The sequence below is a fragment of the Mauremys reevesii genome, linkage group 5 (assembly GCF_016161935.1).
Source record: "Mauremys reevesii isolate NIE-2019 linkage group 5, ASM1616193v1, whole genome shotgun sequence".
In the NCBI taxonomy this organism is placed as follows: Eukaryota; Metazoa; Chordata; order Testudines; family Geoemydidae; genus Mauremys; species Mauremys reevesii.
Window position 1 is genome coordinate 124376940 of NC_052627.1, and position 16358 is coordinate 124393297.

Sequence of the window (16358 nt, forward strand, 5' to 3'; positions counted from 1 at the left end):
AACCTTAAGGCACAGGTAGACATCATGTAGAGACCATTATGCTTTTTACACAGTGTTCTGAGTACTGAAAGCCAACAGACAATCTGATGATGAGTTTCCTTTGATGAGGAACCACACAGGAAAAAAAAGCTCAATGTATTTTTCATTTACAAGAGATAAAAGGGTGGGAAGGGCATTGTTACGGATCACCTGTCAGGTACAGGAAAATGCAATAAAAGGGTGACATGATAAACTTTTTGCTTGAAGTAGAACAAGATGTTTTAGTTGCAAGGAACTCCTTGATCTAATCTTATTTATTTCTAAGGCCCTAAGAAGAACTCAGGCCTACATCAACATCTTGATTATTCCTATGAGTAGCACTGCAGGAAGGTATTTTTAAATGGGATAAAAATTAAGAGGAGGACATAGGAGTCGGTCCAAAGATTTCCTGAAAAAGAACCTCACAGCTGGTGACAGGGATATCAAAAGTTGGGACACAAATCAGTTTGGCAAGTCAAAGTTACATGTTCAGAAAGCTTCGTGCTACAAGTCAACAACAACAACAGAAAAGGCTTCACACTGGGGACAAAACTCACAGGAAAAAGAACAGGGAAGTGTGGATAGGAAAGGTTCCACCAGCTGACCAAGCCAGGAAGAATTAAATCAACAGGGAAGGTGGAACTGGAGGTGTTGGAGAAATCAGCAATGAAAAGGTAAACATGACTTTTTGGTCCTGCTTAAAGATCTTCCCCTTTGATAAAGCCATAACCACAATGGCATTCACAACAACATTTTCCCACTCCACTCCTCTGCCCCACCCTAACATTAAAAACTTCCCCAAACGGAGCTTCCCTTAATAAGAGAGAAGAGCCAAAGAAAGTCCAGCAGGGCTCTTGTTATGCCAGTGCAATTAACCTGGGAATTGTTGAGATCTTACAGTGTTTGGCTGCTATTACAAATCCCTAGGAAAGATACAATTACCCTTCCTCCAGCAGCTCAATGACTAGCCCTGCTGTAACGTGAATCCAGTACTGACGTGGCTAGGAAGAGCACCACGTCTTGAATCACTAGTGTGCCCTTCTGCAGCACCCCGGGTTTTCCCTTGGATCTCACCCATGCAACTACTGATAAGCCCCAGCCCTGCTTATTCTATGGAACCCAAGGTCATACAGCTGCAGGTGCCAATAGCTGAGATGCATAAACTTAGCATTCAGATCCGAGGGGCGATAAATGTGCTGTTTGCAAACTAGCTCTCTTTCCCCAGTTCCATTTCATTACATCAGAAGAGCTTTCTTCCCACTCTTTATTAATTTGCCAACCTAAATCCTGTGGCAACTGTAAAGGGGAAAATAAGCCCATTCACCTTATCCATCATTTTAAGGACAAGCATCATCCTTGATGCTTTACAGACAGAGTCCAGCAGGGTTTGTAGGTGGCCTTTACATTTGTCTGGCAAATAACTGTGCAGAAAGGATGACTTCATCATTCTGGGCACCTAATATATATTTCAAGTACTTAATTTAAATGACCTTAGAGCAGGTAGAGATTTCCTATGATTGTTCAACTCTTGGGTTCAATCAGGAGGGACGGGGTTTCCATATGTTCAGCAGGAATGTTTGATGGCTACCAAGGATTGAAGCCCCTCATTTCCCTTTGTGATCATGCCAGCTGGGTGAACCTTCTCTTACTGACAAGGTGGCCCAGCCACCGCACAGTGATTTATGGAGAGAGAGAAAGAAATGTCTTCACAGTGTCGAAGCTCATTGCCAAAAGCTGCTGTACTCAGTAGCACTGAATTGATGGGCTCTGCCATTCTGCTCACTTAGCTTTGGAAAGCACGCAGGTTTCCTGTTCTTTAAGCATTTTTCCACTCAATGATCTTTGGGTTCCAAAGCTCTAGTGTCTATAAACAGTGCCATTCACAAAGTGAAACCCCCGGGATCGGTCTGCGACAATGAACGGAGACCTTGTTACTTAGCATTGAGGATAAATACTATAAAAGCCCTCCAAGGACTGTACAGAATCTGTGGTGTGCTGGTGTTAAGGATAGATAAGGACTGTGTTTGCTCATATGCATGAAACCTAAATTCATGGCCAACTCAGCAATAGAAAAAAAAATTGTGCTTACGCGGCCAAACCTATAAATGACTCTGACATGCAGAGTATGTTGCTGTACATCTAGGTATGTCCTGGGTAAAATGAGAGATGCTTAAATAGTCTCTCTCGCTTAAATTCCAATGCCTATAAATTAAGTGGAGATTTTCGCTCACCTGGATGTTTTAATATACAATTGGATTCTTACAGTTCTCCACAGCCATATTTCAGGGAAGATACAAACTAGGGATCCTGACTGTTCTGTCCGAGGTCACTGGGAGCTCAGTAAATCAATGTATTGAGACTCAACCGTTAGGGGCAGTACAGAATTGTGAGCTGTATTGCCTTATGGAAATCAATAGGATCTCTCCAGATGTTCATACAAGTTCATGGAATACAGTAGAAAGGCTAGTCAGTTTGATATGTTGTTGAAAGTGATTTCTCTAGCGCTCCAAATGGTTTCTCCCCTATAAGATACCTATGCGAGTACTGGCATGGTTAAAGGTAATAAGGTAATAATTGGAGATATACCAATCTCCTAGAGCTGGAAGGGACCTTGAAAGGTCATCTAGTCCAGCCCCCTGCCTTCACTAGCAGGACCAATTTTTGCCCCAGATCCCTAAGTGGCCTCCTTAGGGATTGAACTCACAACCCTGGGTTTAGCAGGCCAATGCTCAAACCACTGAGCTATCCCTCCCCCCAAACTGGGTTATTCACCCAGTTCTGTCCCAGGATGCACTGGTCTCAGACTAACACCTGCAATGGAGAGTTCATAGAAGACTCTGCCCCACCCTTCACACCCTATGCTGCTCCCCGGGGGAGGAGGATCTCCAGACATTTACTGAAATGCTCTGTGTTAGTGCAGGAGGAATTCATACTGTGTTTTCATGTAAACAGAATAAAGGACACAGATATTCTGGCTACTGCTGGCCAGAAAATGGTTTCCCCCTTCCCGCCCCCAGTAGACATTTTGACTTTTTGATGGAAAAAACCCCAAACCAAAACATTTTCAGCTAAAAAACATCAGAAGCCCAAACATTTTCTGGTTGGCCAAACATTTTCAGTTTCAGGTTTTCAATTTTTCCAATGAAGTCAACATTTTTTGGGGGGAAGCAAACACTTTCCACAAAAAATTAGTTGGGTTGAAAACTCAATTCCCTATAAAAGAGAAAGTTTTGATGGAAAATTTCCCAGCAGCCCTAATTCTGAAGTCAAGAAAATGATATAAAATTCACTTTGTGAGTGTTTTCAGGTAGAGCAGCAGGAACATAATCCATTTGCTACTGAACTGGGGGAGAAGAAAAGAGGAGATAAAGTGTCAGCAACAGCTGAGCTGTGAGTGGGTGTGATGAATAAAGCAATGAGAAAAGGCTGTGTGGCGTTGTGGCTAGGCACTGGCCTGTGTATGTCAACACAACAACTAGACACCTCCAGTTGGCCCCTGCCAGCCAACTCGGGCTTGCAGAACTTGAGCTGTGGGGCTGTTTCACTGCTGTGTAGCCATTTGGGCTCAGGCTGGAGCCTGGGTTCTAGGACCCTGTGGGGTGGGAGGGTAGCTGGGAAGTCTAAACAGGAATTAAATACCCCCACAGCTCGAGTCAGTTGACACGGGCCAGCCACATGCTCTTCTTTGCAGTGTAGACATAACCACGGACAGGAAACCAGGGGGCTAGCCTTAGGTGTTGTATTAACATACAACATGACTTTGGGTGAGTCACTCCACATCTCGGTTTCCCCTCCTTCGAAATAGGGGTCATAAGAGATTACTCAGCTTTGAAATCTGAGGTTAAACAATCTATTATTAAAGAGCAAAGCAGCTCAGCTATGAGAGTGCAATAAGAATGAATGCATTCGGAGAGAACTGTTACATGTGACACTGCATAACCACACTGTCGGTTGTATGATAACATCCTCCATACCGCCAATGTCCCTAGTTTGCATTAGAAGAGACAAATACATGCCACGTTTTTGGCCTTGAGGTTCACAGCTTGAATCCTGAGCAGCAGCTGGGATGCCTCAGCAAACTGCAATTCAATCTTTCTGCACCACGAGCTATTAAAACAAACAGCTGAATACATTTCTATTCCATAATTGACCAAAGGCTCACAGGTGTTCTACAGTAAAATACATTTGAAATCATTTAATGAAACTAGGCCGGTTGAAAGCAGCTGAGGACTCAACGTTTTTCTTGCTTTCTATGGCATCACCAATAACAATTCTTTACTCGGAATTCAGGTGGCAATTTGGCTGAGGCAGAATACAATCCAGCTCACTCTCCCATTAGTGGATTGGCTGCACAGCATTAACAGGAGTAAAACTGGCTTTGTAAGGAAAGTCAGCAGAAACAGCGATGACCGGCAAAAAAAGAGACTTTGAGTAGGAAAGGACTGTTGCACTTAAAGTCACCTTTTAAATGCTGGAACAAATGGAGACTTTGAGAGTAAGTTTCACAGTCAGGGACCATAATTATTAAACTCGCTGAGAGGCTATGAAATGTACTTATTTTTTCCCCAGGATTTGCACATGAGAACTAAATACAGGCCTTGAAATATCTGCCATTGTGACATAGCCTTGAACACATCAGACTCAACCCAGTTTTCACTAATATCCTGGCATTTCACTGACCTTTTAAAAATATCTAATTAATAAAGGGCTGATCACAGCTGCACTTTGTCAGTTTGATCACACTGGGAGCATACAGTCCTCTGCTTTTGTGTTTGTCTTGATCAAATATCAGATTCGAACTAACAAAACGTTTGGTTGGGAAACGCATTCACATTTTCGTTATCTGGTACCCTAACAACTCTGATTAACTAGCAGGGAACACGTTTTGAATTTAGCACACTGAATCGTAGTAGTAAGACACTTCAGAAGAATAAACCCTGGGGATAACCGAACTGGTTTTCCAAATTTCCAACCCTTCAAGCAAACCACTAGAGCCAGAACAGTGAAAGAGCACCACCTGTTGAAACACCGTATGTATGCTCTTATTTTGTTCTGAACACGTCACCATGGGAATAGGAACAGCAGCACAGCAGAAAAACTTCATAAAAAAAAGATAAAAGCCACACAACACTGGGAAGGACTGCGGGTTCATGGCTCTTTTCTTGTGGACAATTGTCCATATTACCAAAACCGCCATCCCCTTTGGCACCCAGCAGCGAAGCCAAGGATTACATATGCTCAGAGACTGAACGCTCATCCCTGAAGACAGCCCTCCCTGGTTTTAGTAGGGTGACCAGATGTCCCATTTTTAAAGGGACAGTCCTGTTTTTTTGGACTTGTTCTTATATAGCTGCCTATTAATCCCCCACCCCCTGTCCTGTTTTTTTCCACAGTTCCTATCTGATCACCCTAATTGATAGGGCCCAGCATGGGAAGCCTGAACTGTTGCTGCTGCCTCTGTTGTAGCTAAATAGAGGCCTTCATCCTCTAGGGCTCTCAATCCAGCCCCTTTCACCAGCATTTAATCTGAGGTAATGGCATTCACATGCAGCAAGACTTGTCAGGCAACTGACAATTGGCAACTGATGTAAACCAATGTGGTACAGTAACATGTATCTGATAGATAAAGTGAAAGATACCTTTGCTAAAATAATGCCACAGGCTAGAGTGATCAGAGAGCAAGTGTGAAAAATTGGGATGGGAGTGGGGTGTAATAGGCGCCTACATAAGGTAAAGCCCTGAATATTGGGACTGTCTTTATAAAAGTGGGACATCTGGTCACCCTACCACAGGCAGAAGTGTGTCCACCCGATATCCAAGGTTGCAGGAAGACCATGTTTCATGAGCAGCAAAAGTTAATCATAGAAGATTAGGGTTGGAAGGGACCTCAGAAGGTCATCTAGTCCAACCCCCTGATCAAAGCAGGACCAATCCCCAGATAGATTTTTACCCCAGTTCCCTAAATGGCCCCCTCAAGGATTGAACTCACAACCCTGGGTTTAGCAGGCCAATGCTCAAACCACTGAGCTATCCCTCCCCCCAAGAAAGAGAGAGTCCAAGGGGCTCTCAAAGGACTGATAGTGATAATCGGCCCCAATTAAAACAATTTCGTAGCTGAGTGTTAAAAAATTAAGTACCCCAGAACTGGTATTGACAAAGGAATTGTTGGCAGAAACCCGGCACGAGAATTAAAGAAATATTAGATGTTCTTCCCACTAATTCTGCTGCTCTGTAGCTTTCTAAGTCCTCCTGCATCTCCATTTCCAGCATGTTTAAAGTGCTTAATTAAAGGTCTTTCCAGAATTTGCAGACAAAACATTAGTTTTAAACAGTGTGTGGATTTCATTACACTTAAGCAAGCTTAATTACACAGCTCCATCCTGGTGTTGAATCAATTAAGCATGCTTGGTGGGGCGGAAAGTGGAACGAAAACTAATGTTCTAGTGGGAACGAAATCATTGGGATTATTTGGAATGAAAGTCTATTTAAAGATACCAAGGCTAAATGTATTTATGCTCATGAACAGCTCTCTTATACAGCCTTGTAACCTGTTCAAGGAGCCTATGACCTCCTGATAACCTGCTCCTACAAGAAATAAATTAAACTTTTAAATCACTAGCGGTGGCTACATTCTTTTTGCTAATTCTGTCCCAAAATTACAGGAGATTTATACATATAAGCAAGCAGTAAATTCTATGGAAATTAGAGCTTTAGAAGAAAGATTTGCTAAGTATCGGTAGCTACTTTATAGGGACAAAGTAAATAATATGTTCACTATTTTTAAAGGAAAATCATCCAATTAAAGATCATGGGTCAGAGCTGGTGTAAATCATTTGCACCACTGGCTTCAATGGAGCTATGCTAATTTACACGAGCTAAGAATCTACCACTTTCAAAAAAAAAATAAACTAATCTCATTGGCTGTTATTATAATTAACTCCTAAGGGTAGGGGAGCTAAAAGAATTAACATTTAATTTACTTTCACTGCTTATAAAATTTGTTTACTCTTTTGCCTTTCAATCAGTTTTGACAGTGAACATAGACTAGATTGCTTCTAGTTAGCTTCAATTTCTGGCTCGAGTGTACTAGCACAATGCTGCAACGTTTGGGATGCACAGTCTATGAGAATTTTATTTTTTTGTTTGGGTGTAAGCAATGTTTCACTCAAATTTAAAGAAAGAATTAGCAGAGACATTGCTATTGGTCTAGATCTGGGGCCTAGATCAAACTGACAGTGCTTCCTTGAATAACTGGATATTATTTCTAGATATGGTAAAAAAAATGGGGAGGGGTTCACATGGAAAAATTCAAACTTCAGCAGAAATTCAAATTTGGAAGTGTTGCTGCAGTGCTGCATGGGAGTTGTAGTTCAGGTGCCTCACACTCATGAATCTCCTATTTAGGCTAGTCTCCCTGGTTAGACTACAGCTTCCACAATGCACCACAGTCTTGGAAAGGGAAGGTAGTGCATCATGGGAGATGTAGTCCAGCCAAGGAGCCCAGCTCAGAAAGAACAGGGCTGTGAGGCAACCAAACTACAATTCCCATGAGACACCCCAGCAGCATTTCCAAATCAAAACATTTTGGTTTTCAGTCATGTGTTTCTTTGATGAAAAATCAAAATTTTGTGCAGAGAACAGACCCTTTTCATTAAACATTTAGTCTAATAAAAAACCCACTTTTCCACTGAAAACAGTTTTGATAGAAAATTTTCAATCAGCCCCAATTATTTCAACAATAATATCCCGCTGGATACATTATCTACAGTTTTCAGGGAGACTTACTGGGTCTTAAGAGGGAATAAGGAGAACATTGAACCCATAATTAAGTTTCTACTTGCAGGAGCTATGTATTCAGTTAGAAGGTGTGTTTGCACCTGGGGGCCGAGCTCTTCAAACGTGGGTGCCTAAAGTTAAACTCCACTGAAGTCAAGGGGAGTTTTGCCCTTGGCTTCAGTAGGGCCAGGATTTCAGCCCTAATTCCCTGTTTAGGTTCCTAAATAAATGACCTGACTGTCAAGAGTGCTGCGTCCTCTGCAGCTCCTAGTGAGGTCAACGGGAGCTTAGCACTGTTGGAAATCAGGCCATTTACTTAGATGCCTCAATATGGACCAGAAAAGTCCAGCTTTAGGCTCTCATTTTTGTAAATCTTGGCCTTGGTCATCATTTCCCAGCACGTGCTGTAATATCTAATAATTCCCCTCTGCGGAAGCATTTTGCAAGGCCATATGGATGGAAAGGCTGAGCACGAGGTAGGGATAGTGGCAGCATAGTGCACATTAGCTGCTATTGACGGTTTACACAGCCCAGAGGGGAAGCATGCTGGTTTCAATAGCCTCAGAACCTCCCTGGTCTTCTACATGTTTCTCAAACTCAACCCGCTTTGTGGCTTGGGTAAAGTCCAAGTCTCCCTTGAGCCCTCATCTTTCCCCTTCCCTCGGAGGGAGATGAGTGGAGGTACCAGACTCCCCCTTCTCCAAGAGGCCCCAGCACCAGACAGCACTCTTCTTTCCTTCCTGCTCCCCACCAACAGGACCAGCTCCCTCTCTTACTTTATGTTGTCTTCTCTGGGTCCAGGGCCAGTCCTCCACTTCACTTCAGGTTTTTGCAGGCAGAAGTGGTCTCCCCTTCTCTTATGTGGTTGGGCAGCCAGTTAGACTCACTCCCAGCCCCCTCACTCATTCCAAGACTGGAACATCTTAAAGAATATGGGAGGCCCATCCATCCCTCCTGCAGCTGCAAGAACTGGAAATATCGCATTACAGACACCGCTCCTGGCTCTATAACTTTGCAGAACATTCTGGGAATGAGGTACACCAGAGAGCAGTGACAGAAGAATGAGATATCACTATATCCCACTGCACTCTGGCTGGGGGCAGGGAGGCATCTGAATGCTCCCTGCCAGCGGTGACAGATTCTGCCTAAAAGTGAGGGGGGGCCCTGAGGCCCCACCCCCTTCCGGGCCCCACCCTTGAGTCTCCTCTTCCCTCTGAGGCTTCACCCCCAGCCAAGCTGGAAGCCAGAGCCGGGGTGAGGGGGCCTGAGAACAGCCCCTGGCCTACGTCCCAGCCCCCCACCCAGGGCAGGTAGAGGGTCCATGACTCCTCACAGCTGCTCAGGCTCCCCAGGCTGGGCTCCAATTTCCAGCCTGGCTGGGGAGGTGGGGCCTCCTGGGGAAGAGGAGGAGCAAGGGCCCAAGCCCTTGACAAAAAGTGGAAGGGCCGTGGTCCCATGTCCCCCCCCACCCTTCCAGTGCCCCTGCACCCCATTTGTCCCCTACCCCAACCTAGCGATGTGAGTGGAGGTAGGAGAGAGGCCCAGCGAGGAGGGGAATGGAGTTGTAGCCTAGCAGCAGCTTTACACTGGGGTACTCTGGGTGAGAATGACGAGCTCTTTGCACGTTGTTCCATGAGGTTCCTGATGTGCCCATAGCCGTCACTCAGTACTCATAGCCCCAGCAGCTAGCCAGTCAGCTCATCTCCTCTCCGCTCAGAAGGGACCCTCATTGTCCTCTCCACCCACTTCTCAGGGGAGGAGGGACAAGAAGGGAAAATACTTAGCAGAGGGCATGGGAGGCTGCGTATCAGCTGTTTGTTCTTCTGAGTCACACGGCTGCTGATTTCTTCCCCATCTCGCTCCCTTCACTAGGCTCCCACCTAACATCCTCCTTTGCACCCTACTCTCACTCCCCTCGCCATGCATTCCTCCATGCTGCTCCTTAGGCCTGGGCCAGTCTTACATTTCCAGGGTAGAAGCAGATATACCTCTCCCTGCCCCACTCCATTCCCAAAGACTGAGAACGCTAGAGGCACCAGAGAAAGACAGTGAAGAGATTAGAAAGAAACATTAAACAGTAACCATACAAAATGAAACACTGCATGAGAATTGCTGTACACAGCCTCCCTCAAGAGTAGTGCATTTCCTTCTTTGGACCCAACTCCCCAATGCTCTGCACCTCATACAGTCATTTACACCAGCACAATGTGGGTGTGAAACAGCACCCATCACCATGGCAGCACTTTACACACATTTTGCACTAGGGAAATTGATTGCCTATGGGGATCAGAAAGAGCCCATCAGACCTTAATTATTTACCTGTGGATCCATTTAGCTAACCACATCCCCATTACAGTCTCACTTTTCTTGTTCATGGCTGTTTAGGGTCCAGTCCCATAAAAGGCACAGGACTGACCCTGATTGGGGCACCTGGAAGCATTTATTTCAGGGAAGAGGAGCAAAAGCCTTGATTTCATGTTGCATTTACTCATAAGGCACCTTAAATACCTGTGACCCTATTTAATGATTCAAGGTCCGGAAAATCTGCCTCCTAAGAGAGACCAAAGAAGCTTGATGTATTCAGTTTACACAAGAGAAGGTGAAGAGGTGATTTGACCACCGCCTCTAAGTACTTACGTGGGGAGGAGATTTCTACCAGTAGTCCGCTCTGTATTTTTGGTATATTGGGCAGAGTAGCAGGGCATACCAAGGGTCTAGTGTCAGGTGCTGCTGCTGCTTCCATCTCCCCTTCTTCCACAGGGAAGAAAACTTGACAGTGCAGGGGGTTTCCCAGTAGCTCCCCCGTTTTGAGAGTCTGGTTTATTAACAAAGTCCAAAACACCACAAGAACCTCCTGCCCCCGCTCACAATCCTTGAGGTAGGGTTCTTGGTCCAGATCCTGGCCTCTACAGAGGCTTTCTGCTTGCTTGTGTAACCCCGACAGACCCCCGTCATCAGCAGGCAGGATCAAACCTGGGGTCTCTGGAGTTTAGCGCACAAGCCTCTCCTGCATGAGCTAAAAGCCATCTGGCTGCTAGCTAAGGCTGTAGACCAGACTCATTAATCTCTCTCTTTAAGTGGTCTCAGTGCTACTAGATGAGCCAGAATACCGCACCCAGGAGGTGCATGGGTTACACTTGCCTCACTGTAGGCACCTACAGGTTACACTCTCAGCCCAGACTCACTAGCTAGGGATTAAGGAATTCAGCCTTTCCCCCTTATGTTCCTTCAGCAGGCCTGATTCTGAGTCACATGACCCCCAGCCTCATTTCCTTCACCTGGGGAGGCAGGCCACACCTGGCATAAGTGAAGCTAAGTGCCAGCCCTCTTAAAAAGCCAGCTCACCCTGTAACATGTAACAAAGACTCTGGGATTGAAGCTGGGAACCTCTGGATCTAATGGTCTGAGTCTCTGTTGGTGGAGCTAAAGAATCAGCTCTATTAGCTGGGCAGCAGTAGCACATTCATAAGCCTCTACTTAGTCTAGCCACTAGAGGAGGTCAGTGATGCACTTGGCCAGTGTTTTCACACTTTACAGATGATGGGGTTATAATCATCCTTCCTATGTTAACTGAATGTAAAGTAAAGCAACTGCTGAACCCCAATCAAACTTTGGTAAAAGCATCAAATTGCAAGCTTGCAAACTAGTCACTGAGTTATATACACACAATTCAGAAACGCTGGGCCTATATATCTGACGTAGTGCTCTGCATTCTCTCTGCCTGTAACTTAATTCAGTTTTCCCTTTCATTTGTCTACTGGGTCTCACCTAGGCCACTTCCCTACCTGCACTGCAGGGATGATGGTCATTTTGTTGTGCTTTCAGCATAAGGGTAGATTGTCAACTTTTTAGGGACCATGTTCACTTGTAATGTGCCTTGCACACCTATTGCACTGTTAATCTTGAACAGATTTTTGCATATGAATAAAGTATTTGCTTTTACTCTGAATTTTGAACACCCCACCTGAGTGGTGGCAGTGAAAAAACGTGTTTTAAAAACACAGTTATCTTTGACCCCATTAGTACTATGGGAGCAAACAGCAGCCGTACTGAACACAGGTGTCAGTGCAAAAATATATTCCTAAATTGGCAATCTTCTGGAATTAAACAACAAAAACAAAAAAAATCTTCCAGCTCTCATGAATGTTCCATCCACTAATTCTCTGCACAAAACTTGGATCGGATGTCTACTATTCCTATTTACCCCTTGATTTCAATATTAGCCAAAGAGCATTACTGGCAGGAGTTCCAGCTGCATGTAGGAAATGAGATGGAAATTGTTAACAAGAGGGAAAACAGTTCAAGGAGGTTGATCCTTCTAAGAACGGTGACATTTTACAGCCTAGAATTCTGTGACCACTGCCTGTTGAGAACAAAACTACAGTCACGAAGAGTAAACCCAAAGCATTTGCCAATTTTGAAAGAAACTGTTCAGCTATATTATTACTACTACTAAGTATTATAATTATTATTTTATTTATTGTGGTAGCACCCAGTCATGGACCCAGACCGCACTGTGCTAGGTACTGTACAAACACAGAACAAAAAGATGGTCCCAGCCCTATGTATAAAAAAGAGACAGCAGGTAGCTACATGCAAACAGGGGAGCCCAGGGAAACAATGAGACTAGACAGGTGAGCATGATAGGTAGTGGTCTGAGCCCTGTCTTTTTAGGCTATATGCTTTGTCTCATTACTATATATGGGAGTATTGTATATTCCCTCTATTAGTGGGTGAAATGTGTATGCAGGAATCACAAGGTTTAAGGACAGATCAAACAGATATCTGGGATAGAGACACAAAACTAATCCTAGAGTCATAGAGATGGAAGGGATCCTTGCGAAGTCATCAAGTCCAGCCTCCTGCACTGTGGAAGGACCAAGTAAACCCAGACCATCCCTGACAGGTATTTGTCCTACTTGTTTTTAAGAGCTTCCACTTATGGGGACTCTACAACCTCCCTTGAAAGAAAGAACAAGGAGTAACGGTCTCAAGTTGCAGTGGGGGAGGTCTAGGTTGGATATTAGGAAAAACTTTTTTCACTAGGAGGGTGGTGAAGCACTGGAATGGTTTACCTAGGGAGGTGGTGGAATCTCCATCCTTAGAGGTTTTTAAGGTCAGGCTTGCCAAAGCCCTGGCTGGGATGATTTAGTTGGGAATTGGTCCCACTTTGAGCAGGGGGTTGGACTAGATGACTTCCTGAGGTCCCTTCCAACCCTGATACTCTATGAAAGAAGAGGTGCTGCACAGGCACACTACCATTGAGCTATAGCCTCAGTGGACAGACTAACCCCCATCCTCCTAGGCAATGGTTGCTTCCTGGCAGGTACTGAGCACCACCAATTCCCTTTGACAACAGTGAGAACTGGGAGTGCTCAGCATTCTGAATGGTCAGGCCCTCTGAGATGACCAGCTGACATATTCTGGTGAATTAAGTGAATGGATGTATATAATGCACTAGCCAAGTGCATTTGTGCCCCTCTCAGTGACTGCTCTTGCAAACAGTTACCTGTTACTATTCCCAGCTAACATACATACAATATTGCCCTTTAGCTCAAGCAGTAGCGATCTGTGCTGTAAAACCAAAAGTCCTGGCTTTGATTCTTTCTTGTAACCCAGCCAGCTGGTTGCTATGGATTCATAGGATGCTCTAGTCAACTTTGAACATTACCCTTGCTTCAACTTTGACAACCTGTGCATAGCCGTCCTGCAATTAAAAAGTGATACATCAAACGATGTCACCAAAAGAACCCCTCTACGCAGTAGTATCAATATTTATTGCCTTGTTATTTGTGTGAGTAACTTTACATTGTCATTGATGTGGGGTGATACAAAGGCAGGTACTGTACAGTTCCCATTGCACTCCAGGTTTATGCCTTGGCAGCTTTATGTTCTATAATGGAAATTATAAAAACCAATAAAAACAACAGAAAACATCAAGGGAAAAAGAGCTTAGCGACAGTTTAGTTAGAGTTAAGCTAGGGAAGCCAATGACACTAAGAAAGTAGGCTCCGCAAGTCAGGGGCTACTGACAAAATAGATCAATGTAGTATGTGACTTGATGTAATTGCAACCCTGCTCCTGGTCACTCTGCTCTAGGCAGGGGTAAGTCTGCCTTGTAGCTTTTTACTCAACGTTGGGAAACTTGACCTGAGGTTTTTCATGCGTTGTGTGCCAGCGTGTATCCACCTCAGACCAGCCCCACTCCGACAAACCACCAGGAACAAAGTTTTATTATGGAAGGAAACATAGAACAGGATTACAGTCCAGCAGCCTCATCCACGCAATGAAATCTATCCCACCGCTATATCATTTCAACATGCATTTCTAACATGATACTTATTTTGCTGGTGTCTCTATTTCACGATCAATCAAAACCCTCGCTGGTATCTCTAGGATATGTGTGGACATTTTCTAGATACCTTTCTCAGAGGCCAAGGTGAGTCTGATAAACAAACAACATAAATTGGCATGTTAGGAGCATAAGATGATTATTGGGTCGCAAAGTCTGTGACAAACCAACACAGGCTTTCACTATGGATTCAGGCAAAATGTCGAATGCAATCATAGGAGCCAAATATTTAACTGGCACTGGGGGAAAGAAAGCTCTTGTACTCCTCAGAGTGGGCTGGGACTCGGTAGCTTTGCTTCATAGAGAATTAGTCAGTTCTTTTCTTGTTATTGGTTTGGATGAGTCCACAATCCCTGAGTTTTGTTTTGTAATTCAGGCTCAAAATGTAATTCAGCAAAATCGCTGAGCTTTGGTCTCAGGTAAAAAACACACCAAACCACTTGAACTTGGCATGCTTTCCATCTGGAACAATAAACCTCTTCCCCACCCGCATGGAAGGGCCATTCACTTGAAATATGGTCCAGTTTTGCCCTGAATACCCTCTTCTGCCATGCTGCCTACAGCAAATCTCCTGACCAAATGAAGAGCCAGTTATGGGAGAGCAATGGGCATATACTTTTCTATCTCATGCATCAACAACAAACTTGCCAGCTAAACCCCGACTGCAGAATCTTTATTACTGGTGAGAGGCAAAGGGAACACGGCAGTTTGTCCAGGTGGAGGACATTCATCAATGGGCTTGCATAGGCTGTGAGGCAGGGTAGAATTTAATCTTGATGATGCAAAGCTGGTTGTTAGAAAGATCCTTTTTACAGAGTAACTCCTCTGACTAGAATAACTTTAATGAACAGACAACTCTGTGTATGAATTAGTTCAGTTAGAACCCCAGGAAAGGTGATGAGATAGTGCTCTATAGCTATATATATGTAAACAGTTAATAGCTAAGATGTCAGCAGAGGGCGCTAAAGCACACATACCGTAGAATCTCAGCATTCTGAACACCTCGGGAATGGAGGTTGTTCCTAACTCTGAAATGTTCGTAACTCTGAACAAAACTTTATGGTTGTTCTTTCAAAAGTTTACAACTGAACATTGACTTAATACAGCTTTGAAACTTTACTATGCAGAAGAAAAATGCTGCTTTTAACCATCTTAATTTAAATTAAAACACAGAAACACTTTCCTTACCTTGTCAAACCTATTTTTTAAACTTTCCCTTTATTTTTTTTATCAGTTTATGTTTAACTGTTATATACTGTTTGTTTTTGTTGTTGGGTTATTTTGGTCTCTGCTGCTGCTTGATGACATGCTTCCAGTTCCAAATGAGGTGTGTGGTTGAGTGGTCAGTTTGTAACTCTGGTGTTCGTAACGCTGACGTTCTACTGTAGTATGGTTCATGGGTTTTGCAGGACCAATAAGATTTGTTGTGCACTGCAAATGGCTTCCTCTGTGCAGGGCTTTACACGGGGCTCTTAACAGCATCTTCCTACAGTGTACTTATACAAACCCACATCTTCTCTGCCGTCCACAACGGCAGCAGACGTCTCATGGAAGAGGCAGGGTTAAAATCTTGTTCCCTTTTCAATCCCATGACATGTAATCATTTGTCACCTTTCTGTACAGGGTGGGCAGAGCAACCCTACTACAAGCTTTTTTTATTAGTCCGGCTTTCCCACACTATTGTTGCTGCCTTTTCCTATCTAATTAGAAACTCATTTCCTGAGGGATACCGATCTCCCAGAGGTCAGAGGGGAAACATTAAGGAACATTTGGTAAGCGTGAGCCTGAGCTATAAATTTATTTTAAGGCTATAGTCTGTGGGTGTTCATGAGATTTTTGGATTATTTATTGTTGTGGCAGAAGGAGTCAGAACATCTTTCACCTCTAGGTCACCAGTTTAAATCCAGCATAGGTCAGTAATGACTATAAGTTGTTTATAACTGATGGGCCTTCAGTGGCCTCAGTCCAGTTTCTAGTGGGCAGATGTCCATCTCACCCCCCCCCACACACACCCGTACCATATAATCAGCACTATTTGGTGACCTTGTCTGCACTCTCAGCAGAAGCCAGTGAGTGCATATACAAGGAAGCCAATAGTGCCTTATATATTTACAATGCTGCGTAAATTATTGCTAATAATCCCAACCACACTCAGAGAGCTGGAGTCCCTTGGATTAAGACCTTCATGGGGAAACTGGTACTGCTATTATCC

At 44.1% G+C, this 16358-nt stretch overlaps 1 long non-coding RNA gene across 1 annotated transcript in view; it reads right to left on the bottom strand.

The window, feature by feature from the left end:
* Nucleotides 1–10973, bottom strand: part of LOC120407185 — a 32931-nt gene extending 21958 nt beyond the window's left edge. Inside the window, exon 1 of the long non-coding RNA XR_005599830.1 lies at nucleotides 10432–10973. This is a non-coding gene — a long non-coding RNA (uncharacterized LOC120407185). The remainder of the gene's footprint in view (nucleotides 1–10431) is intronic.
* Between the last annotated feature and the right edge of the window lie 5385 nt (nucleotides 10974–16358).